At 36.0% G+C, this 27652-nt stretch overlaps 1 long non-coding RNA gene across 2 annotated transcripts in view; it reads left to right on the forward strand.

Moving 5' to 3' along the window:
• LOC131396158 (uncharacterized) overlaps nucleotides 1-27652 on the forward strand; it is a 213028-nt gene that overhangs the window by 7584 nt on the left and 177792 nt on the right. For both annotated transcript variants that reach the window (XR_009216431.1, XR_009216432.1), the window contains exon 2: nucleotides 7694-7741. This is a non-coding gene — a long non-coding RNA (uncharacterized LOC131396158). The remainder of the gene's footprint in view (nucleotides 1-7693; nucleotides 7742-27652) is intronic.

The following is a 27652-nucleotide window of genomic DNA, read 5'->3' on the forward strand; positions in this document are numbered from 1 at the left end:
GCCAGATGTCCTTCAGATTCATCCACGTTGTAGCATATTGCGGAATTTCCTTCCTTTTTAAGGATGAATAATATTCCATTGTTCCACATATATTCCATATATACCACATTTTGCTTATCCATTCATTGGTCGCTTTTTGGTTGCTTTCATGTTTTAGTTATTGTGAATAATGCTGCTACGAACATGGGTGTACAAATAACTCTTCTAGACCCTGCTTTCATTTCTTTTGAGTATATACCCAGATGTGGAATTGCTGGATCATATGGGAATTATATTTTTAATCTTTTGAGGAACTGCCATATTGTTTTCCACAGCAGCTGTTCCCTTTTACATTGCCACCAACAGCACACAAGGTTTCTGATTTCTCCACATCTTTGCCAACACTTTTTATTTTCTGGGGGGGGTTTTGATAGTAGCTATCCTAATGGATATGAGGTGGTATCTCATTGTAGTTTTGACTCAGACTTCCCTAAGTTAGTGATGTTGACCATCTTCTTGTGTGCTTATTGGCCATTTGTATATCTTCTTTGGAGAAATGTCTATTCAAGACCTTCACCAATTTTTGAATCAGGTGGTTTATTCTTTTGTTGTTGAGTTTTATAAATTCTCTGTATATTCTGGATATTAATCCCTTGTCAGATATATGATTTGCAAATATTTTCTCCCATTCTCTGGGTTACCATTTTACTCTGTGGATAATGTCTTTTGATACACAAAATTTTGAAATTTTTATGAAGTCCAATTTGTATATTTTTTCTTCTGTTACCTGTGCCTTCAGTGTCACATCCAAGAAATCACTGCAAAATCCAATGTCATGAAGCTTTTGCACTATGTTTTCTTCTAAGAGTTTTATATTTTAATTCTTACATTTAGGTCTTTGATCCATTTTGAGTTAATTTTTGTATGTGATGTTAGGTAAGGGTCCAGTTTCTTTCTTTTGAGTGGGGATGTCCAGTTTTCTCAGCACCATTTATTGAAAGAGCCAACCTTTCCCCATTGATTGGTCTTGGTACCCTTGTCAAAAGTCATTTGACCATACATATATGTGAGGGTTTATTTCTGGGCCCTCTATTCTGTTCCATTGGTCTATTTGTCTGTTTTTATGCTAGTACCTCACTGTTTTGATTATTGTAGCTTTGTAGTAAGTTTTGAAATCAGGAAGTGTGAGTCCTCCAGTTTAGTTCTCTTTTTTCAAGATTGTTTTGGCTATTTGAGGTCCCTCGAGATTCCAAATGAATTTTAGGATGAAATTTTCTATTTTGCACAAAAGATCATTGGGATTTTGATAAGGATTGCATTGAATCTGTAGATCATTTGGGTAGTATTGACATCTCAGCAATACAGGCATACCTCAGAAATATTACGGGTTCAGTTCCAGACTACCACAAGAAAGCAAATATCACAGTAAAGTGAGTCACATGCATATTTTGGTTTCCCAGTGCGTTAAAAGTTATGTTTACACTATACTGTAGTCTATTAAGTGTGCAATAGCATTATGTCTAAAAAAACAATGTGCATACCTTAATTAAAAAGTACTTTATTGCTAAAAATTACTGACCATCATCTAAGCTTTCAGCAAGTCATAATCCTTTTGCTGATGGAGGGTCTTGTAAAAAATGTAATATCTGCAAAGCACAATAAAATGAGGTATGCCTATGTTAAGTCTTCCAATTCATGAACATGGGATATGTTTCCATTTATTTATATTTTCTTCAGTTTCTTTCAGCAGTGTTTTGTAGTTTCTGTTGTATGTCTTTAACCTTCTTGGTTAATTCCTAGTTATTTTATTCTTTTTGATGTGTGTGTGTATGTATGTATATATGTATATATATATGTGTGTATCTATCTATCTATGAGTAGAATTACTGGATCGTATAGCCAGGATGTGTTTAACTTTAGTGGAAATTGCCAAACAGTTTTCTAAAGTGGTTGTACCAATTTACAGTCCCACTATTTTGTATAAGAATTTCAATTGCTCCACATCTTTTCCAACATTTGGCATTGTCTGTGACTATCTTGTTTAGTGGGTCAGTTTATATTTCCCCTTTCACTGAAGACTGTGCTAGAAATTTCTAAAATTACCAGGTGAAAGACTCTTTATGTTTTATTTTTTTTTTAAAGATTTTATTTATTTATTTATTTTTCCCCCCAAAGCCCCAGTAGATAGTTGTATGTCATAGCTGCACATCCTTCTAGTTGCTGTATGTGGGACTCGACCTCAGCATGGCCAGAGAAGCGGTGCCTCGGTGCGTGCCTGGGATCCGAACCCCGGGCCGCCAGCAGCAGAGCGCGCGCACTTAACCGCTAAGCCACGGGGCCGGCCCCTCTTTATGTTTTATTTTGTTTTTAATTGCTACTGTTACTGTATGATCAAAGAATATTATTTATATTGTTTCTACTTTATGGACCATGTTGACGCTTTATTTGAGACTTAACATATAGATAGTCAATTTTTGTGAATGTTTCATGTGCACTTGAAAAGGAAATTATTTTTTCTGTTACAGGAGTTTAAAGATATAGATATTGATATAGCTTGTTGAGTTTATGTCTTCTATGTCCTTTTACTTTTTTTGTACACTTTTCTGAGACTCAGTTTGGTACGTTGATGTCTTGTATTTGATTTCTTTCTTTCTTGCATCTTTATTTCTCCTTGATTCTATTTTGTCAAAGTAGTTGCTGTATTATTTCGTGCATAGGTATTCACTATCTATGCACTATTATATATTTATTTTGAATATTGTCTTTAGATCATAAAATGTTGTGTTTTTTGTATGTAATGCTTTTTGCTCTTAATTCTATCATATCTAATATCAGAATTACAGCACTTACTTTCTTTTTATTACCATTTGCCTTGAATACCTTTGTATTTTTACCCTTGTATTTTTACTTTTTGACTCTCTTTATTTTAGATAAGTTTCTGTAATACATTGCGGAGTTGAGTTTTGCTTTGTACGTTAATTTGAAAATGTGTTCTTTTAAAAATAAGTAAGTTAAAGAGTGTACATTTATTGATATGACTATGTATGGTCTCTATTCTGACACATTATTTTATATATATTTCATCTTCCTTCCTTCCTTCTTCCCTCCCTCCCTCTCTCCCTCCCTCCTTACCTTATTTTGGAGAGGGGTGTTCATTAGCTGAAAACTTTGGTTCTCATTTTCTGTATTCTTTTATAATAACTTTTTTTCATTCTTGCCTTCTGTTTTCTGATCAGTTTTGAATATTTTATTTTTATTGACCAGCAATAATAGTTTATATAGAAGGTGGTGAGAGAGTTTATAAGGTTTCTTTGTTCAAAAGCACCCTATTCTGTTGCTATAATAAAGTACAGTATCTTGAATCTATGGTGCATTTGTTTTGGAGGGTTTGACTTGTCTCTAATTTTGTGCTTCTCTTTTATTTCTATAGAACCATTATTTTTCTCTCTTGTTTTCTTCTTTTTCTTTTCCACCAAAGTCACTCACTGTCCCCTCTCCTAGAAGTGGTGCTTTTCCAAGATTGTCACTTTGGTTTCTTGCAATGGCAGGCCCCTTTCTTTTGATTCCACAGTAGCTAGTACTCTAATCTAACAGGTCTTAGACCTATTTTTAAGATTTCTCCGCTTCTGCTGCTTATTTTATCTGTATTTTGTCACCTTTAAGCCCCTGTTTCCCTCTCCTCTTTTCTATATAGTCTCTATTTATCTCTCTTTCTCCAGCATGAGCTTCAGAAATGGTTGCTGCATTTTAGTGTTCATTTCTCTACTTACATGTATTTGAAATTTATGGTATCTTTGTCTCTTAGTTATGCTATAGATGTGGAGTATGAGAGTTTTCCTCACTCCATTTTTATTTTTAAAGTTTTGTTGAGGTTATGTGGAGACACTTGGATTTAGTGGTTGCCCTTATTTTATGGGAAACTGAAGTCTTTTTCTATTTTCTTGAATATATTAATCAAAGGTATTTTAAAGTCCAGGTCTGATAACTGCAATACCTATGTCTCTTGTAGGTCTGTTTCTTTTCTTTTCTCTTTAAAAAAATCTTATTGTGATTTTGTCTCCTGGTATGCCTAGTAATTGTCAATGGAATATCAGACATTGGGTGTGATATTTTGAGGATCTGGATGATGTTAACTTTTCCAAAAGAGGGTTTATTTTTGCTTCTGGCAGGTAGGTAGATTAGAGACAGTTAAACTTAATCCAGTCCACGATTGAGTTGATATATAGCTGGGTTTCATTCTTCGGATACATTTCTGGTTTACCACAGGCAGTTCCCAAACTTCAAATTTTTTTCCCCTAGTCTGTGATGCTGCTAACAGCTCTCCTTAGCTTCTCAGCCTCCTGACTGAGAATTGGCAAATGACTTAAGAAAACCCAAGGTGAAAGTTGAGCTTACCTCTCTGTACTTCTCTTTCATACTGCTTTTGGTAGCTCTCTCGTGCCTTCACATAGTTGTTTTCCATATTTTACCTAGTTTTTCTCTTTAGCCTTATTGGGAGGGTTAGTCTCTTCTGAGATAGTCTGCTATAGCCTCTCCATTGAGTTTTTATTTTCAATTATTGCATATTTGATTTGTATACATGTCTTTCAAACCTTCTAGCTAATTTATTTTTAATTTTCTGTTCTGTGAAGATATTTTTACACTTTAAAAATTATTTTAAACATTAAACATGGTTATTATATTATCTGTGTTTGACAATCCCAAGAAATGAAATCCTTGTAGATTTGTTTTTGCTCGTTCTCTTCCGTGGTGACTTGTTTCCTTGTGTATTTAATAGATTGTTCTACCAGATAACATTTGTGTTTGCTACCTTCTGGCGTCTGAGGACACTACCAGTTGTTCACCACTTTATGTTTAGTTATTTTGAGGGGCCCATTCTGGTGATGTGAATTTGGCATGTATGTTTACTTGATTGCTAGGTCTTGTGGTTTTATGTTTTTCCTCTGCTTTACTCATCGCCAAGACAACTTTCCTTGCAATCTCTTAGGCCCAGACTCCTGGATCACCTTTACATTGAGGGGGTAAGCCTTTGAGTTCCCAGCTTGTGGGAGAAGAGTGTCCCATTAGACTCTTAGGTGGTGTCTGTTTTTGTTTTCTATCCCTCATACCTAACAAGGTTTGTAAGTCTAAAGCTCTGGTCAAAATGGTTGACCAAATATCCTCAGAGCAAAAGCAGATTCAGCACCCCACTTACCATCTCCGAGTTCCCACTTTCACTTAGATTTTGAATTGATAATTTCTTACCATTTTTATCAATTTGGATGATTTTAAGAAGATATTTCTATATTACCTGGCATTTTAAGTTGTTTTCGGTAATGGAGTTGGTGCAAATATTCTGGTTCTCTACATTGCCTGAAACAGAACTTTCTGTTTGACTATAAAATTTAGAAAGCCGTTCATAGGAACTTTGTCATTTCTCTTACTATTTTCCTCCCACTGCACATGCGCTCGCGTGCACACGCACGCACACACACACTTTTAAAAGGAGACAGATTCTTCTATTTTTAAAACTTTGCTTTTAGGAAAAAAGGTTTTGAAATGCATCTGGTATTGTCTGTAAAGCTGAGTTTTACTTTTGGTGTGGGATTGTAATTGCTGATAACAGTCTTTAGATTCTATAAAGCCCTTAAATAGTTTTCAGAAGGTAGAGATTTAGGCTACAATCAATTTTTCTGGGATATTTCTGTAATTCTAAGAATTTGGTTGTACTTAAGTCGTATTTCTTTTAATAGTGAAAAATAAGGCTTAACATGAAAAAAAAGTCCACTTTCTATTTTTGTCTCATCCCTTAGCTCTCCATTTCTTGAGTGGTTAGAAATTTGGCAAATTGATGGAAGTTTTTTATGAGTTTGTATACTCTTGCGATTAAGTTTTCTAAATAGTTTTGGAATTTATCTTTCTTAAAGCATGAATACCCCAAAGACCAGGACTTGTTTTAAGATGATTTTTAAATAGTTTCCTTTTATGAAAGACTACCTAATCAATATTAGTTGACAAAGAGGTATTTTATGGTAGAGTAACACATAAATTTAATGTTCCTTTAGTATTTGGCTTTGTAAATAAATATGAAAAGTGATCATATCTTAATATGTTTTTAGATTCACTTTCTTCTTTCTCCAGAAAGTAGTAAAGTAAATAAAACCATCATTCTTTTCTAATCTTCATAAATAATTTCTCATTGGCCTTGGGTGAGAGACTGTTTTCAAGGCCATCATGTGGTATCTACAAAGATATAGTTTAGACCTTGCAGCTTAGGCCTCTGTGAAAGCGCTTCTAAATTACAGAACTGAAGAGAGTTTACACTTAATCTTTGGATAATTTCAGTTGTGGACTTTAGAATGAAGCAGCTAGGGGGAAAAAGGTTCCTTGTTAGACTACTGACTGTATCTTGGCGAGTGTTCCCTTTTTTCCAGTAAGCTGTCTGCTATACAGAGGTGTATAACCCTAATGGCTTGTTGTATGCCATTAAAAGGTATTGTACACTCATAAAAGAATGACATTTTGATCAATGCTGTTAAAAGAATTACTGTCTTGACACAGAAAAGCTTTCCTGCTGCAAGTTTAAAAATATGCCTTTAAAAGCTTTTTATTGAATACCTTTGCATCTCTCAGAAATGTGCCATTTTGGCATGAGGTTACTCTGAAGTATTCCACATTGTAACTTAAATGCAAAACCTCCTATTTACCTTTAGAAGTAGTGAGCAAAACAGGTATTTCCCTACCAAATACAGCTTATAGACATGGTAGTATCTGAAACCGCTGTATCTGATCTAAAAATAGAATTTTTGTAAAAAGAAAGGTGAAAAACTAAATTATTCCTTTTTATTTTGTGAGGTATTGATTTTTTTCACGCTGTTTTGTTTAAACTTTGTGGTTTTAATTTCCCTTTGGATTTAGGAATCATGCCTTTCCACCCAGTTCAGAGACAAATCTTTTCTAATCACCTGGGAGTTGGTTCTCTTAAATGGTGATATGTTGGCTGTGGTTTTCTACTGTTTCTTTTTCTCTTATTATATTTTTGATTAGGAGTTTATGAAAACCATGTCATAATAGACACGGTCTTCCAAAGCTTATGGTTTCTTCTATACATAGCTGGTCTCTTACAGATTTTCTTATGTATCATTGCTACAATTTTAGCTTTATTTCATACTTTGTAAGACTTCTGCTATTAACTAACTCTGACTTTACATCATGTTTTCCTGACTTGTGAACTGAGCGTTTTAAAGTCCAATACTCTGAAAACAATTTTCTTAAATGTGTCACTATAGAATGATTATTTATTTGATAGATTTTAAGTTTTGTACTTTTTGAATTTGATATTTAATCCCAATCTAATGAACTTTTCACACATTTCAGGGTATGGGACTATTTTAGGATAGTCAGTATTGATTTTTATATAGCATGTTGGCGTTGTCAATCAGTTTTACTTGTAAAAGCAGGTGTATTTTATTGTTGTTGGTAGTGGTATTGGTTGTTTTTATTATTCACTACCCACTAAGTGGCAGGTAATTTATATATAATATTGATAACACTGAAACTTGTTACAGTTATTATGTGCCATGTTCTGTGCTAAAGTACTTCCCATGGTTCAAAGAAGCTATATAATTTGGTCAAACAACGAGTAAATTGTGGAGTTGGGATTCGAACACGGGTAGTGTGACTCGTCACTATCGTGTTATTCTAACCCTTTTTATATCTTATTTATTTGTTTTAGGTGGTATTATCTCCAATTTACAAATGAGGAAACTGACACTCAGATAGAGTAAGTACTTTGCCCATTGACACAGAGGAAAGGAGTGATGGAGCTGGCATTTGAAACAAGCTCTGTTTGACATCAAAGTGTATTTTCTACTATATCATACTAGTTATTTTCCTTCATCCTTCTCATCACACCTCCTCTTAATTAGCTTTGTGTATTCAAAGATGATTTTTATTAGAAATTTTGAATAGAAATTTGTCTCATGATTTTCACTTATGCTTTGGAGAGAAGCATATTGAAAAGATAATTGGAGAAGGTATCAGGAGTCCTGAATTCTTATACTGTCTCTGATTCTGGCCATATCACTTTTTTTGGGTTTATTTATAAAATGAGGGCATTGGACTAGATGATTTTAAAGGTTTCCTCAAACAAAAATTTAATTTGATTTTGATTTAATGTTTACACTTGTTCTTTTTTAGCACAGATAAAACTTTATCACCTGTATTTTGGCCCATTAAATATTATATTTTATTAAAGTTAGGGGGCAAGGGGCTTTGATTTTTTTTCTTTACTTGCACTATTACAACTGATGTTGATATTCAATAATGGGAAGAAATTCCATATAAAGAAGTAATTAATGTTATTATAAGGACATTCTTTCTTTTAAAATATTCAATATTCTCTTAGTTTTTTACAGTCAGAAAGAATAATTCTAGAAATCTAAATATTATAAAAGGAAATAAATTATTTTTAATAGAAAATGTTTCCACCAAAGATGATAGGAATAGATGACTGCTACCTTCAAAGCACTTGTAAGTTCTTAACAGTACAATAATGCTGTTAGCAATTATAATAATAATTAAGATTTATTGAGAATTAGTTTTATGCTATGGTATTGTACCAAGCATTTTATATATATTACGTCATGTAATACTCATGAAAACCCTATGAGATAGGTATTATTATTTTCCTCATTTTACTTACTAGGAAATAGAGGATTAATGAGGTTAAGCAATTTCTCCTAAGGTTACATTGTTGGTAAGTGGTGAAGCTGAGATTCAAACCTATAGAATGCCACAGAGATTTTCCTCATATTTACAAAATAGAATAATTGTAGGAGATTACCTATGATAATGCTTAGTGAAGTGAATATGATTTAAACGTGAAACTTTTTAGGAAAGAGTGAGTCTGATGACTTGTGATGAATGGCAGTTTCCAAGTTCTCAGATTTGATCCCTGCCAGTTATGTATTTTACTGATATAGTCATAAAAAAAATAATATCTGTTGGATAATTTTATAGCACCGTTTATTTTCTGAAGAGTTAATAAATTCGTTGTAAGTTTTAGGAAAATATTCTTTGGAGTTTGAGATGTGGATAGGTGAGAGTGAGTGTGTGTGTTTGCACACACACATGCACATGCATGGATTGGTAGCTGTAGATTAGGGTAATTAACCATCCCAGTTTGCTTAGGCTTGGGTTTCTAATCATGGAACTTTCAGTGCGTTAACTAGGAACCTTGCTAAAACAGGTAAACCGGGGCAAGTATGTATGTATATATATATGTTGGATGCATATGTGTGTGTATATATGTGTGTGTGTGTGTCTAAGGTAGTGGTAGTGGTTGGCCTACAGGGAATTCAGATCTTGCAGAGCGTAAAACAGCTCTAAATTCAGTGCCTAGACTGATATTTGTCTGTTTTATTAGCAGAAAGCTCAGTCTCCTGTGTTTTCCCCGTTTCAGATAACCTTTTCTTGTCATCTAAGAAATTAATTTCTTTGTTGGAATCATTGCAAGTAAACTTGATAGCAGGAGTGCTGTTATTGAGGCAGCTTACACAGTGATTTGCTAAGTACAGCCTCTTCATAAAAGGTGAAGCAGAAGTCGATTTATTGATCACTACCAGGATTTCAGTAACCTGTTGAACTGCCTGATTTTTTCCCCTTCTCATAAAGCCAACTATTTTTATTCTTCCTTATACCTTTTTTTTTTTTTTTTGTGAGGAAGATCAGCCCTGAGCGAACATCCATGCTAATCCTCCTCTTTTTGCTGAGGAAGACCGGCTCTGAGCTAACATCTATTGCCAATCCTCCTCCTTTTTTTTTGCCCCAAAGCCCCAGTAGATAGTTGTATGTCATAGTTGCACATCCTTCTAGTTGCTGTATGTGGGATGCGGCCTCAGCATGGCTGGAGAAGCGGTGCGTCGGTACGCGCCAGGGATCTGAACCTGGGCCGCCAGTAGCGGATCGTGCGCACTTAACCGCTAAGCCACAGGGCTGGCCCTCTTCGTTATACCTTTGCATTTAGTTGTTTCCTTTGGAAACCTTTTTTACATGTATTATTACATCATGTAAACATTTTTTTGCATGTATTTGCTTTTTTCTAAAGTAGAATTGAAACTGTCTAAAAAAACTCTATTAGGTTAAGCCACATGAAACTGCCAAAATTTAGCTGTTTTTGACCTATAGCAATGGCAAATTCATATGGCTCAATTAATAGTTAATTCAACTTTTGGTTATTTAGAAATATTAGGCTACTAAAAACGTAAATCTAAAAAGAATATTCCATTGAAACCCTGGTTAATGTTAGAGAGGAACTGAAATGAACTTTAGGCTGATTAGTCTATGCTGTCCATTTGCTAAAAATACATTTTCAAAGGTATAACTTTTCAGGTAGGTCTTTTCAGGAATAAAACATCATGATTATCAAGACTATTTAAAAAATACTTTCCTAAGTCTTTAGAAAAAAATAAGTCTCATTGTTATATACTATATTATGAGATTATAGACCCAAATGTAATGAGACATATTCCATTGCTCTATGTCTAACTTGAATCTATCCTTAAACAGTTTAGCTTGGAAAGCTGAAAAACAAGTACGTGTGAAATTTTAGTTGAGTATTAAGTAGTTAGCTAGATTTAAAAACTGTCTGAAGAGCAAGACTACTTAATATTTGCACAAATTATCCAGATATGTTATTTTCATCTTTGGCATACTAGCTATGGCATATTAATAATCAATTTAATTATACAGAGTTTTAAATGTCTAGAGTTTCCTTAGTTGTCTTTGTGATTGCTGAATAAGGACTTAGACAATTTCTGAGTGTGATCCTTATTTTTCTGATTAACTGCATTGCTTGGACAGTGATTGACATTCAAAGCTAATTTGATTGGCCCCTTACGTTTCTCTGTTTTGAGTTGCTGAGATTACAAAACTCAAATCACATGCAGAGAATTTGCCATTCAGACTGACAGTTCTGTCAGGTCAGATGGTGCAATTATCATGCATGCTGCAAGTACACTGTTATTGCTAGGTTGTCTTCCCCCCTCCCTTGAAAGCTAGGGGGCAGCTCTGATCTCTGAAGGTGAAAAGCTAGAACATCAGTCTGCCATCTGTACTTGGCTTTAGTTTTTCTGCTAAGTTTCCATCTGTGTGTGCTGATCTATTCTAGCCACAGCCCCAAAACTCAGTGTTTTTCACTAATGTTTTATCAAAAAAGATCTGTCCTCTTTGGTGAGATTGAAATGAGTAATAGTCTTTTGACACTACTGGCAAGTGGCTTTCATGGTCCATGGCAATCTAATGAGCTACAGCTGCCTGCTTGGAAAATTCAGCTTTCAATTGTGTGAGAGGATCTCTGGAATATGGACTTGAGTTTCTGTGTGCATAAAACATAGCAACACAATTTGACAAACTTATAAATTTGTTATAAATTGCTTTGTAAGATATTTTGTAACAACTTTCGAAGGTCTCCAGTTTCAACTGCAATCCTCACTTTTTGCAGAAACCTGGAAAAATAAATAATATAAACTATTTGCCAAAGATAGTTTTGCATCATGAACTGAATTTATGGTATGTTTGTTCTACAAGTTTAGTTGTGCATTCATATTTAAGAGCAGGGAAATTATATAATACTGCACTCTACAGTGTGGATTGTATGTATTGATCTTCTCTTTTTTTTGTCCATCACATTCCTTCTGCATGTACAACTAGGTATACCATGATATGGGAATAAATTGTATTGCATGGAAGCATATAACAGAGTGTGACAAACTTGTGGTTCACTGATAGCCCAGTATATAAGCACAATTACACTCAAGGATTAGGGTTGCAATCTGTTATTTCTGTTATTCTGAGAATGGAGAGTGTTATCTTACAATTCTCAAGTAGAAAAGTAACTAAACTCTTTTGTCTAAGTTTGTATGAGGGAAGTGTTCCATCTTAAGGTTGAAGAAACCCCTGTTTATGGGCTTGGATAATGATATTTTATTAATATAATGAAACTGCTTTAATGTATCAGTTTCAGGAAAGTGTTTTTTTGATGGCTTGATCACCTATTCAGAGAGGACATCAGGGGCTATTTACTATATGTAAAGTACCCAGTTTATTTCTTGGCACATACAGTAGATGCTCCATAAATAATGTTCTTAATAACTTTTGATTTTCATAACACTTGCCAGTTGCTGATTGTGTGTCATTGTACTCTCTAGATTCTATATTTTTTATGACTATAGCTTCTCTTTTTACCTGTAATATAGCCTAACTCACCTTAGTGGGAATGCTTAGTATTAAGTATAAGTACCTACCAGTCTGCTCATACATATGTAACTTGTTTTATTTGCAGCACAGTATTATAGATGGTTATCAGTATGGGCTCTTATGTCAAAACCACTTGTATTAACTGATTACATTTCATTCCTGGCATTGATGCTTAATAGCTATACAACTTTTGGCAAGTTACTTTTCTGTGCCTCAATTTCCTCATTTGTAAAATGGAGATATAAAAATATTTTATACTTACGGGGCTGCTGTGAAGATTAAATACATTATTTATATGTAAAGCTACTAGAATAATGCCTGGTCCAAGTATGAGCTCGAAAGACATTTGCTATTGCCTGATAGATAAATCTTCACAATGAATATTATTTTATATTTATTGTAATAGTATTAAATATTTCTCAGAATTTATATGATATAAAGTTTTACAGAGAGGGAATGGGGTAAATATTTTGGTGAATAGTCAAACATGATAACAATGACAGGAACATGTATAAAGGGAAAAAATTGACAAATGTGAGATAGAAAGTAAGTAAATAAGAATTAATATAAGGAAAGAATCCAGGCTTTATAGAGGGCTCCAAACTGAATGAGTTAGCGGTATAATGAAACAGAAAAGAATACAACACATAAAACTGCCATATTTTAACCGTATCAGGGATAGCATCATGGAGAAGACAGTACAAAGATTCAGACTGATGATGAAGGAAGTACAGGTTATTCAAAACAGTAAAAGACCTTAGCAAAGGTACGAGAGGAATACAGAAGACCCATTTGGAGGCCAGTAAACAGATTTGTCTGCCTGGAACCAAGAATTCCTGTAGGAGAAGAGTTGATTTGGTGCTCTCAATTCCTTTCCCCCAGAGTTTAGCATGCATACATGATAAGGTGCTGATTAAATATCTGTGTAAAAGATAGGATGAATTCTGATTGCAACCAATCTCAAATGCTAGATTAAGCAGAGCTTCGCAATCAGTTTGCCAAAGCATACTGGTGTGCCCAAACTGGGTGACAGGTATCCTGAGATGGTGATACTCTCAGCCCTTGGAATCCAAAACCTCCAGCTATAAGAGGGCTTGCCTACTACCCCAGTGTGCCACACAAATAACACTTTTTTAAGTGTACCGTGCCATAAAAGTCAGGAAACAATGGGTTAAGAATATGGCTATTAGGGAATATGCAGTGGGACAAAGATAAAGAAGACTAAATAGAAGAAGATAAAATGTACACTAGATGTTGCCTAGTTTGGTGGTACTGTTGGAAGATCAATTAAACAGGGAAAAGACAAGTAGCAAAAAGAGCAGTTCAAAAACTGCTGTAATAGGAGAGCCATGAAAAATAAGGGCCTAAATTAGGATAGTAACAAAAGGGATGAATTCAAACCAGGTTGTGAAAAAATAACTGCTTAGAACTCAGTTTAGTTAGGTTCAATAAACATTTATTGCTGCCTATTATGTGTCAGCCATTTTCCAGGCATTAGGGATTTAAAAAATTGAACAAATAATTTCAGTCATTAGAATTTTTTTTAATTGTATAAACAGAATTCCAGGTTTTCCTGAATGCATTCTATTTCACATTAGCTCTTAGAAAAAAGGAAATATTAAAAGGTGTGGTATATTGCACTATAAACCAAAGGTAGTTTTAACCTACCTTTAAAGCTTCCAAAAGGAAGCCTTTTGGTTAAAAAGCTCACTATCAGGAGCCAGAGTGCTATGAAGAGAATTTTGTGGAATAGTCACCTAAGCAAATAGTTGTACCTATGGTTTTTAATATATTTATGTCTGAGCAAAGATTAGAATACATGTTATCGGCAAACTTCTTTTAGCCTTTAACAGATGATAATAATAATAACAGCTATCGTTTATTAGAGGCTCATGATATATCAAGCATTGTGCCATTTTACATATATTCTCTCAGTTTATCCTCCAAAAAACCCTGGAGGAGTAGGTATTATTATTCTTTCTTCTTTCATGAAAACCAAAGTTTAGAATATTAAGTCATCTGTCCAAGTTTACCTAGCTAGTAAAATGGCAAAGCCAGAATTCAAACCCAGGCCCATCTTACCCTCAAGTCTATGTTCTTATTAAATGTGTTTTAGTAGATAAGTCATTCAAGAAAGGGCTTTGAGACAAAAACAGACAAGGTCCACCCATGCACTATTCTAGGAGAAGGTGGGCTTGCCCAAGGCTCACTGACTAGATCCATACAATAAGAAATTTAGAGGTCTGTGTATTAGTTTTCTACTGCTGCCATAAACAATTACCACAAATTTAGTGTCTTAAAACAACACAAATTTATTATCATACGATTTCATAGGTCAGAAGTGTGACATGAGTCTCTCTGGTCGAAAATCATGGTGTCAGCAGAGCTTCATTCCTTTCTGAAGGCTCTAGAGGAGAATCTACTTCCTTGCCTTTTTCAGCTGCTAGGGGCCACCAACATATCTAGGTTTAAGGCCCCCTGCCACCATCTTCAAAGCCAGCAATGGTGGGTTGAGTCCTTCTCATGCTGCTGTCTCTCTCGTTCTTCCATAATCCCATCTCCCTTTCACCACAAGGTTCTTTATTTATAAGGAAACACGTGATTAGATTGGACACACCCAGATAATCCACCATAATCCCCACATTTCAAGGACATTAATCACATCTGCAAAGTCCCCTTTGCTCTGTAAAGTAACAGGTTGTGGGAATTAGGACATAGACATTTTTGAGGGGTCATTATTCTGCCTACTACAGTCTGACCATAAGAGAATGATACCATTCATTGTTTGAACTGTGTGACTAGCCTCCTTGTTCTGGTTCCACATATATAAGGCGACTTACTGATAATGTTTTGGCTTGCCCTATAGCTTACTTATAGGAAGAGAAGGTGCTGTTCAGAAGATACAGTGTCCAATCCCCTGGGAAAATATGTTTTACATTATATTGAATAGCTTGTTTTCTAAGTTACACTTTAGTGTCTTTTGAGTGCTGTCAGAATGCGTCAGAATTTCTTAGTCCAAATTCTCTACAACTCAGACAAGATCAATATTCTGAATCTTTAGTTAAGGATCAGAGTCAGGGGTGAGGGGGCTATATTTATAAGGCCTATATCTATGGTTAAAAAAAAAAACACCTTTTGAAAATCATGTTTAAGAAGCTATATATAATTAGATATATCTAAGAATGCGGTTATATGTCACTCCCTTTGATTTATAAGACTTGTATCAACAAAGAGAATAGTCACGGTTTTCTGATTGTACCTGTGTAATCAATCAAATGGTTTGAAGTAGAATGTCCTTGGGAAGGCAGCAGGTAATTTCAAATCAACAACTTTTAAAACTTGGATCATGTAGATTAGCGATTGCCTAGGGCTGGGGTGTTGGGGGAGAATAGGGAGTGACTGCTAATGAGTATGGGGTATCCTTTTGGGACAATTAAAAATGTTCTAAAATTGATTGTGGTGATGGTTACACAACTCTATGAATAACAAAAAATCATTTCATTGTACATTTTATTTTATTTTATTTTGTGAGGAGGATTAGCCCTGAGCTAACATCCGATGCCAATCCTGCTCTTTTTTGCTGAGGAAGATTGGCCCTGGGCTAACATCCGTGCCCATCTTACTGTACTTTATATGAGATGCCACCACAGCATGGGTTGACAAGTGGTGCATAGGTCCGCGGCCGGGATCCGGGCCTGCAAACCCCGGGCTACCGAAGCGGAGTGCGTGAACTTAACCGCTACGCCACTGGGCCGGCCCCTACATTGTACATTTTAAACGGGTGAATTGTATGGCATGTGAATGATATCTCAATAAAGTTGTTAAGAAGGAAACTTAGGTCACAAAGAGAAGACAATGAGAAGAGGATCTGATTAAATACTAGGATTAAATGGGTAGGAAGGTCTTATGCAATTTATGATCTTAATGAAGATCCTTCCTTAACATCTACTACTTTCCTCCCTGTTCTTGTCTCTACTCTAGCTTTTTATAGATTCTATTCTTAGAAAAGTCACAACTTCCCACCCTTTTCCTTTCCTTTTATGTTTTTTAGTTTACTAATCAATTAATATACACATACAAACATATACGACAAACTTATTCCATAAATTATAAATAATACAGAATGTGTTGCTGATAATACAGAATGTGATTCTGATGTTAACTCAAACAATGCTCTTTACTAAAGAATAAGTATAGATAAAGGAAACATTCCCATCCTGATTCTGTTTTAGATGCTAATGTTTTGTTGCCTTTATTCTGTATTATGTGCTGATTCTCGATGTGATCTAGATCATTCCATGTGCTACAACAGCCTGTGTGAGATTCATGCCTTCTTGTATCAAGATTCTCATATTAAATTCAAAGAATTTTTGGTCTCTACTCGTAAATGTAGAAGGTTCACGCTTTAGTAGACAACCTCCATTGGCGGTATTTAATAGGTATAAGTATTACAGTGCCCAGTAGTGACTCCACTGATCTGTACAATGTTATTGAATGACCTCTCTGCACTGCTTTTTACCTGCATCCTCTTTCTCAAGAGCAATGATACTCCCTTTATCCAAACACCAAAGCAGAGTGAAACATGCTGTCAGAGGTCACTAGGTAGTTATGCTTACAAATTAGAAGGTCAGGCAAAGTTATGCTTGAAGATTTCTTGTAGTTGATATAAAGATAATCAACTACAGGCATACCTCATTTTATTGCACTTCAAAGATAATGCATTTTTTTACAAATTGAAGGTTTGTGGCAACCCTGCTCTGAGCAAGTCTATCGGTGCCATTTTTCCAACAGGATTTTCTCACTTTGTTTCTCTGTGTCACATTTTGGTAATTCTTGCAATATTTCAAACTTTTTCATTATTGTATTTGTTAGGGTGATCTGCAATCAGTGACCTTTGTTTTGGGTGCCGCAAACTGTGCCCATATAAGATGGTGAACATAATTGATAACTGTTGTGTGTGTTCTGACTACTTCACTGACCAGCTGTTCCCCTGTCTCTCTCCCTCTCCTCGGGCATCCCTATTCCCTGAGACACAATACTATTGAAATTAGGCTAATTCATAATCTTACAATGGCCCCTAAATGTTCAAGTGAAAGGAAGAGTTGCACGTCTCTCACTTTAAATCAGAAACTAGAAATGATTAAGCTTAGTGAGGAAGACCTGTCAAAGACTGAGATAGGCTGACAGCTAGGCCTCTTGTGCCAGTTAGTCAAGCTGTGAATGTGAAGGAAAAGTTCTTGAAGGAAATTAAAAGTGCCACTCCAGTGAACATACAAATAATAAGAAAGTGAAACAGCTTTATTGCTGTTATGGAGAAAGTTTTAGTGGTCTGGATAGAAGATCAAACCAGCCACAACATTCCCTTAAGCCAAAGGCAAATCCAGAGCAAGGCCCTAACTCTCTTGAGTTCTCTGAAGGCTGAGAGAGGTGAAGAAGCTGCAGAAGAAAAGTTTGAAGCTAGCAGAGGCTAATTTACGAGGTTTAAGGAAAGAATCTGTCTTCATAACATAAAAGTGCAAGATGAAGCAGCAAGTGCTGATGTAAAAGCTACAGCGAGTTATCCAGAAGATCTAGCTAAGATAATTAATGAAGGTGGCTACACTAAATAACAGATTTTCAATGTAGACAAAACAGCCTTATATTGGAAGAAGAAGCCGTTGAGGTCTTTCATAGCTAGAGAGGAGAAGTCAATGCCTGGCTTCAAAGCTTCAAAGGACAGGCTGACTCTCTTGTTAGGGGCTAATGCACCTGGTGACTTTAGGTTGAAGCCAGTGGTCATTTCCCATTCTGAAAATCCTAGGACCCTTAAGAATTATGCTAAATCTATTCTGCCTGTGATCTATAAATGGAACAAGAAAGCCTGGATGACAGCACATCTGGTTACAGCATGGTTTACTGAATGTTTTAAGCCCACTGTTGATATGTATGCTCAGAAAAAAAGATTCCTTTCAAAATATTACTGCTTATTGACAATGCACCTGGTCACCCAAGAGCTGTGATAGAGATGTACGATGAGATTAATGTTTTCATGCCTGCTAACCCAGCATCCATTCTGCAGCCCATGGATCAAGGAGTAATTTCGACTTTCCAATCTTATCATTTAAGAAATACTTTTCGTAAGGCTGTAGCTGCCATAGTGATTCCTCTGATGGACCTGGGCAAAGTAAATTGAAAACCTTCTGGAAAGGATTTACCATTCTAGATGCCATTAAGAACATTTGTGATTCATGGGAAGAGGTCAAAATATGAACATTAACAGGAGTTTGGAAGAAGTTGATTCCAACCCTCAAGGATGACTTTCAGGGGTTCAAGACTTCTGTGGAGGAAGTAAGTGCAGATGTGGTGGAAATAGCAAGAGAACTAGAATTAGAAGTGGAGCCTGAAGATGTGCCTGAATTGGAGCAATCTCATGATAAAACTTTAATGGATGAGCTGTTGCTTCTCATGGATGAGCCAAGAAAGTGGTTTCTTGAGATAGAATCTACTCCTGGTGAAGATTCACAACAAGCTGTGAAGCTTGTTGAAATGACAACAAAGGATTTAGAGTATTACATAAACTGAGTTGATAAAGCAGCGGCTGGGTTTGAGAGGATTGACTTCAATTTTGGAAGAAATTCTCTGGGTAAATGCTATCAAACAGCATCACATTCTACAGAGAAATTGTTCACGAAAGAAAGCGTCAATCAATGCAATAAACTTCACTGTTGTCTTGTTTTAAGAAATTTCCACAGCCACCCCAACCTTCAGCAGCCACTACCCTGATCAGTCAGCAGCCATCAACATCCAGGCAAGACCCTCCACCAGAAAAAAGATTACAACTTAGTGAAGGCTCAGGCGATGGTTAGCATATTTTAGCAATAGTATTTTTTAATTAAGGTATGCATATTGTTTTTTTAGACATAATGCTATTTTACACTTAGTAGACTACAGTATAGTGTAAACATAACTTTTCTATGTACTGGGAAACCAAAAAATTAGTGTGACTCACTTTATTGCAATATTCGCTTTATTGCGGTATCTGGAACCAAACCCAAGATATTGCCAAGGGATGCGTGTATTATGTCGTTAAGCCTTATAATAACACTATTGAATAGTTACTATCATCCCCATTTTATAGACGAGGAAAAAGAATGTCAAATCAGTTCCTTGCCCAAAAGTTACTAAGCTAGAAAACAGCAGAGTTGAGGTTGGCACCTGGGCACTTCTGCCCTGTTTTCTTTTCATTGTGCTGTACTGCCCCTCTGATGATAAGGTGCCCTGGCAGAAGGGTAGGGCACAGGTAAGCAAGCTATTGCTAGCATGTAGTTAGAGCTGTGCTTAATTTTGGAAAACAGAACAGTCGTGCACCGCAAAGCATTTTGGTCAACGACGAGCCTCATATATGACAGTGGTATCATACAGCCTGTGGGTGTAGTAGGCTATATACCATCTAGGTTTGCGTAGGTATGCTCTATGATGTTCTCACAATGATGAATCGCCTAACGAGGCATTTCTCAGAACATATCCCCACTGTTAAGCGATCCATGACTGTACTGTTATAATGCTACTTTTCCTTTCAAATTAGAGTTTGAGGAAGGAATATAGTCAATATTCTGGAATAAACCCAGTACAAGCAATATTCGTTGTTGCTAAATCATTATCTTGTGATCTTGGCTAGGCTTCTTTCCCTTTTTGTGCTTCAGCTGTATCTTCTACAACATATGTGTGGTTAATAGGCATCTATTTATATCCAAAGATGTTTTATGATGTTAGGAGTAATGTTTCCACTCTGGAAGTAAGTACTACATAAATACTATTTTTTAGTTCTTAGTCTGAACATTGACATTTGACACCACTATGTTTTTCCTTTACAGCATCACACTTTTACTTTACTATTTTTTTTTCTCCTGACACTGACAAAGAGATTTGTTCATAGAGAACTGACTCGGAAGATGACAACTCTTCATCGTATCTCAATGGGTTAGGCTTCACATGCACTTTCTTCTCTGTCTTTAATTAAACTTGTTTTTTTCAGTGTTGTAGCTGGGAGCACTGTGTTGACACAACTCACTCTTGTACAGAACAGATTAAAATGTCAGTGTTCTAATGTTCTCATCTGTGGGAAAAAGAAAATATTTGGGGTATTTTATTTATAACTTTTAAAAGACTCCTCTGTGGAGAAAGATTACTTGTAGGATGGAAAACTATTTGACAGTTAAAGGGACAGAACTCTATTTAATATTAGTCTAACAAAAAGAGGGAAAAAAGTATGAAAGGTTACTAAAACTCTTTTCTAGGTATTTAGAACACATCTTTCTATTTCCTTTTTAATTTTCACTTAATTGTATCTTTTCATTCCCTAGTGTTCTGCTTAATCCTTCCTTTGCTGTGTATACAGAATATCAAGTTTCCTCAAAAGGCAGTTAGTCAGTCATTACAGTAAACACATATATTATGCGGAAGGACTACTAGTCAAGGGAAATAGAGTCAGTGTATTGAGCCTTTAACCTTCAAATCGTAAGTCTGAATGTATCTATTTTTACAGTGGAGTCATTAATATTTGCTAGTTATTTATTAGTGAATAGGCCAGCAAATTTTTCATGCCATAGCTTGAGACCCTTTCCTGCCTATCAGGCATTCATAGGGTATAAGCTACATCAATTAATGCTGGATGCCATGCAAATTTTAGAAGTCTTAGTAGAGAGATGGACTTACTGCAGATTGATAAGATAGGGACTTAATAAGAGGAGCTAAGGCGTATGGAACACTTACAGTGTATCTAGAATATTTGTAAGTGTCTGTATGTATTGATGTATTGACTGTCTAATCCTCACAGCTCTATGTGTAGGTAATATTATCTTCATTTTACAGATGGGAAACTGAGGCCTCTAAATGTAAAGTAACTTGCCCAAGGCAACACAGGAGATGGAGAAGCTGGATTTGAATCCATGGAATCTGATTCTGTAGCCTATTCTATTAGAGAGTTTCTGAACTTTTGATGTTGTCCAGTTTGGGGGCTTTTACTCTCTGGTGATGTTGTTAACCAATATGTAGTACTGAGTAGAGGAAGACGATAAATATTAAAATGACAAGGAAAATCCCTTCTCATGTTCATATGGTAGGTAGTAGCCAGGCAAAATTTTTGGTCTTCTTTGGGTGTATCTTAATTGGCAAAGGAATTATGAATTGTGCTGGTTTGCCCATATAAAGGCAAAAGGTAGCCTTCCAGAAAGGCAGACGTTAGCATTCCAAGTGCCCACTCCATACTCCTGGTTTTGGAAGTTAGCTGCCCCCTAGCAGAGCATCTGCCTTTCAGACCTTATTTAGAGATTTGCCTGATTTCAGTCGTCTCCTGGGTTAACAGCTGTGGAATCTGTATTTCTTTGGCATTGCTGCCTTCTATGTAAATTACAGATGTTCTCTAATGCCCTTTTGGGCTGCTTTTGGAAAAAGAGGAAAGATGAAAAGCTTTTTTATTTTTAAAGGGTTCTATCCTAGTTCTAAGTAGGAGGAAATATATTTACTGAATTTTTTCCCCCTTTATGTTTCCCTTCAATCTTTGAAACTACTCCCTCTAGCCCTGCTGCTATGGGATCAATTTGTTGGCAAGGGTTATTCAAACATGAGCAGAATTTGTGGCCTCTTTGGACATTAAAGTGCTAAATCTAACAATAACAATTTTCGTGTGGGAACTGGTGCTCGATACCAAATCAGACTATACTTGGTGGTCTGTAATTTACTCCAGATTAAAAACATGCATTTGAGGGGAAAAGGGTCTTTTCCCAGGTTTTTATTTATTTTCGTTTCCAGTGTTTTTGTTACTTTTTTTTTTTAACCTGTTGTTTTTAAATAGATGTTTTAGAGGTACTTTTTTTGCCTCTTGATTTGGGGGTGGAAGGATAGGGTACTTGAAATGAGACATACAATAGAGTTCGTTTTTTTTTTTTTTTTTTGTGAGGAAGATCAGTCCTGAGCTAACATCCATGCCAATCCTCCTCTTTTTTTGCTGAGGAAGACTGGCCCTGGGCTAACATCCATGCACATCTTCCTCCACTTCATATGGGACGCCGCCACAGCATGGCCTGACAAGTGGTGCATTGGTGCGCGCCCAGGACCAAACCCGGGCTGCCAGCAGCGGAGCGTGTGCACTTAATCACTACGCCACTGGGCCGGCCCCACAATAGAGTTCTTTTTTTAAATTAACATTTACATTAAGGTGTAACTTACAAACGGTTAAGTAAACAAATCTGAAGTGTATAGCTTAATGAATTTTTGCGTATGTACAACTCTTTTCTTCTCCACTCCCATTTTATTTAACTTTATTCTTTCATCCCCTATGGCTGGAGGGAAAAAACACATAATCTTGACGACTGCTTATACTTAGTTTAGATTTTTGGACTTCAACTTCGTTGGGACCCCTAGAATAGTGTGGCAGTTCTTCTCTGTGTTTCTAATTCAGCTTTCCTCTTTCATTCTTTCAACCATTACTTCAAACTTTTGTCACTATCCTCAGGGCTTTTTTCTTACTGTTTCCATATTATCTTTTAGCATGTGACCTTACCTCTTACTTCACCAAGAAAGTGGAGGCAATCCAGAAGGAACTCCCTTATCTCCTGCTACCTCCTTTGCTCTCCTATATTTAGAAACCATACCCTTTTCTATCCTTCCTGTCTAAAGCTATGCTTTCATCCCCTTCTGTCTTCTCAGTGATTGACTCTATCAGTTGATCCCCTTCTCCCCCTTTAGCTTCTCTATTGACTTCTTCTCAGTGTATCTGCATAATTGAGACTTTCCAATTAAAAAAACAAACAAAACAAGATAATACAAAGTTTACCCTGGACTCTGAACCACCTCTAGTTACTACCCAGCCTTTCTCCTTCACCTCATGGTCAAGCTTCTTGACTCTTCTCACTATTTCCATTTTTCCAGCAAATCTCTCGTTTGCTCTTCCCCAGCTGTATGTTGGCTTTTCACCTCTCTTTATCCCCTGAAACTGCTTCTGCCAAAATCATCAGTGACTTTCGCCAAATCCAGTATATACCTTTTTGCACTTTTTGAAATTCTTTCCTTGATGTCATTTTCTCTGATTTTTCCTTCTTCTTCTGTAATCCCTCCTCAGACTCCTTTTGTGAACTCTAATTACTCTGCCCCTCCCTTAAATATAGGAGTTATCCAAGATTCTGTGTTTATCTGGCTTTACTTCTATTTTATGCATTTTGTGGGCAATCTGGTCCACATGCACAAGATTTTAGTTATTGCCCATACCTCCTATATCCTGATACTTAATAACTCTATTCCAAACTTCTTTCTTGATCTCCAGCTTTCTGCCTGACAGTTGTATTTGGATGTGTTGTAGGCACATATGAAAAACTGACATTACTACCTTACCTCGGCATGTCCCTTCCCCAACCAAACCTGTTTCCCTTGTGGTGTCCTGTATCCTAGCTGGTGGCACATTCTGCATCCATTCTTTAGTTCAAAAGCTTTTTTTTTTTTTTTTTTGATGTTCTGTGCCAGGCGCTAATTTCTGGAGTATAGAGCTACAAAGACATTCTGAGATAAAGTCCCTGCCCTCAATCATAGGGACTAATGGGGGAGACAGACACATGAACAGAAAATTACATTACGTTAACAATATAGTAAATATAACGAAAGAGGTGTGTACCATTTGCATTTGTAACGCAAAAAGGGACATAAAACTCAAATTGTGGATTTAGGAAAAGCTTGTTGGAAAAGGTGATGTCCAAAGTGGAGTCCTCAGAAGTAGGAGCTTGCTCTGACTCCTACCTTTCCCTTTTCCTTTCTCCTTCATTATTTGCTGAGTCCCATTAATTCTAGACTCTTAATATCTCTCAAATTTGCCCATCTTTTCCATCACATCTGCTACTGCCTTAGTTCAGGCTTCTCTGCAATCTCCTAATGTCCTTTCTCCATTCTCAGTATCCACCCCCCAACCTGAATCAGTTATCCATAATGATACTACAGTAAATATTTATTAAGAAAAAAAAACCAATCTGGGGCTGGCCTGGTGGCATAATGGTTAAGTTTGTGCGCTCTGCCCCAGTGGCCCAGGGTTCGCCAGTTAGATCTCTGGGGGTGGACCTACACACCGCTCATCAAGCCATACTGTGGCGGCATCCCACATATAAAATATTAGCTCAGTGACAATCTTCTTCAAGCAAAAACAGGAAGATTGGCAACAGATGATAGCTTAGAGCCAATCTTCCTCACCAAAACAAACAAACAAACAAAGAACCAATCTGATCATGTCCTTCACAAGATTAAATGTGAAATAATATCTCACTGTATGTGTATATCACATTTTATTTATCCATTTATCAGTTGTTGGACATTTGGGTGGTTTCTACTTTTTTGGCCATTATGAACAATGCTGCTATGAACATTCATGTAAAAGATTTTGTGTGGACATATGTTTTCATTTCTTTTGGGTAAATACTTTGGAGTGGAATTGCTATGTCATACATCCTTTGAGGAGCTGCCAGACTGTTTTCCAAGCAGCTGCCCCATTTTACATTCCCACCAGCCTTGCCAACACTTATTTTTCCCTTTTTTTTTTTTTTTTTTTACTAGCCTGTGATACTAATACTAATGGATGTGAAGTGTTATCTCAGGGTGGTTTTGGTTTGCATTTCCCTGTTGGCTAAGGATGTTGAGCATCTTTTTTATGTGCTTCTTGGCCATTTGTACATCTTCTTTGGAGAAATGTCTATTTAGATCTCATTTTTTTAATTGTTACTTATCTTTTTATTACTGAGTTATACGAGTTCTTTATATATTCTGGATACAAATCCTTTATCAGATATATGATTTGCGAAATTTTTCTCCCCTTTTGTGGAATTGTCTTTTCACTTTCTTTTTATTTTGGTGAGGAAGACCAGCTCTGAGCTAGCATCCATTGCCAATCCTCCCTCTTTTTGCTGAGGAAGATTGGCCCTGGGCTAAAATCCATGCCCATCTTCCTCTACTTTGTATAGGACATGGCCACAGCATGGCTTGACAAGTGGTCTGTCGGTCCGTGCCTGGGATCGAACCTGTGAACCCTGGGCCGCCGAAGCAGAGTGCATGAACTTAACCATTGTGCCACCAGGCCAGCCCAGTCTTTTCACTTTCTTATTAGTGTGTTTTGAATCATAAAAGCTTTTAATTTTGATGAATCCCAAAGTATCTATTTTTTTCTTTTGTCCCGTGTGCTTTTGGTGTCATATCTAAGAAACAGTTGCTCAACCTAAGGTCACAAAGATTTATCCTCAAATTTTCTTCTAAGAATTTTATAGTTCTTGTATTTAGGCCTATGATCTATTTGGAGTTAATTTTTGTATATGGTGTAAGAAAGGGGTCCAACCTCTTTCTTCTGCATGTGGAGATTCAGTTGTTCCAGCATTATTTGTTGCAAAGACTATTTTCCCCCATTGAATTATCTTGGCACCTTTGTAAGAAAATCTATTAACCATAAACGTAAAGGTTTATTTATGGACTCTCAGTGCTATTCAATAGATCTATACATCTCTGCTTACGCCAGTACCAAATTACCTTTATTACTGTAGCTTTGTAGTAAGTTTTGAAACTGGAAGGTGTAAATCCTCCAATTTTGTTCTTTTGAAAGGTAGCTTTGGCTATTTGGGGTCCTTTGCATTTTCATATGAATTTTAGGATCTTGTCAATTTCTGGAAAAAAAGACAGCTGTTATTTTGATACAAACTGAGTTGAATCTGTAGATCAATTTGGGACGTATTGTCATGTTAATATTAAGTTATCTGATCCACAAACGTGGGCTGTCTTTTCATTTATTTATATCTTCTCTAATTTTTCAACAATGTTTTGTAGTTTTCATTGTATAAGTTTTAAATTCTTTTGTTAAGTTTCTTCCAAAGTATTTTATTCTTTTTGATGATGTTATAAATAGAATCTTTTCACTAATATCATTTTTGTACTTGTTCATTTCAAATTTATATTAGAAGTACAATTGATTTTTGTGTATTGATCTTGTATGTTACAACTTTACTAAACCAGTTTTTTGGATCTAATAGATTTTTAGTGGATCATTAGGATTTTTGATATACAAGATCATGTTATCTGCACATAGGGATAGTTTTACTTTTTTGCTTTCAATCTAGGTGCCTTTTATTTTATTTTCTTAACTAATTATCGTGGCTAGAGCTTCCAGTACAATGCTGAAGGCAAGTGGACATCCTTGTCTTTTTCTTTTCTTAGGGGGGATGCATGCAGTCTTTTACCATTAAGGATGATGTTAGCTGTGTGTTTTTCTTAGATTCCCTCTATCAGGTTGAGTAAATTCCTTTCTATTACTAGTTTGTCGAGTGTTTGTTTTTTTTTAATCACGAAACGGTGTTGGGTTTTGACAAATGCTTTTTCTGTTTCTCTTTAAATGATCATGTGATTTTTGCCCTTCTATTCTGTTGATATAGTGTATTGCATGAACTGATTTTTGAATGTTGAGCCATTCCGCCATTTCTAGTATATGTCTCATGTTGTCTTCGTGTATAATCTTTTTTCTGTGCTGCTGGATTTAATTTGCTAGTATTTCTCAAGAATTTTTGCATCTACATTAATAAGAGACATCGGTCTGTAGTTTTTTTTCTTGCAACGCCTATGTCTGATTTTATTATCAGGATAATACTAGCCTCATAGAATGAGTTGGGAATTGTTCCCTGCTCTTGAATTTTGGAAGAGTTTGTGAAGATGTAGAATTAATGGTTTTTTTCAAATGTGTAGTCGAATTTACTAGTGAAGCCATCTGAGCCTGGGCTTGTGGAAAGTTGTTAAATTACTAATTCAGTCTCTTTACTTATTATACAGGGCTACTCAAATTTTCTATTTCTTCTTGAACCAGTTTCAGGGAGCAGTTTGTGTTTTTCTAAGAATTTGTCCATTTCATCCAAGTTATCTAATTTGTTGTTATACAATTGTTCATAGTATTTCCTTCTAATTTTTTTTTCTGTATGGTCGATAGTGATGTTTCCTCTTGTATTCCTGATTTTAGTAATTTAAGACTTCTCTCTTTTCTTCTTGGTCAGTCTAGCTAAAGGTTTGACAATTTTGTTAATCTTTTCAAAGAACCAATTTTTGGTATGTTAATTTTTCTTTGCCTTTTTTTTTCTATTTTCTATTTCATTAATTTCCACTCTAATCTTTTTTTTGGTGGGGGGTGCGGTGAGGAAGATTAGCCCTGAGCTAATGTCTGTGCCAGTCTTCCTTTATTTTGTATGTGGGATGCCTCTGCAGAATGGGTGAAGAGTGGAGTAGGTCTGTGCTCGGGATCCGAGCCTGTGAACTGGGGTCGCTGAAGCAGAGTGCACGGAACTTTAACCACTGGGCCACGGGGCCAGCCCCTCCACTATAATCTTTATTATTTTTTTTCAGCTTGGTTTAGGTTTAGTTTCCTCTTTTCTAGTGTCTTAATGTGGAAGGTTGATCT

This window comes from Diceros bicornis, chromosome 32, assembly GCF_020826845.1.
Source record: "Diceros bicornis minor isolate mBicDic1 chromosome 32, mDicBic1.mat.cur, whole genome shotgun sequence".
In the NCBI taxonomy this organism is placed as follows: domain Eukaryota; kingdom Metazoa; phylum Chordata; class Mammalia; order Perissodactyla; family Rhinocerotidae; genus Diceros; species Diceros bicornis.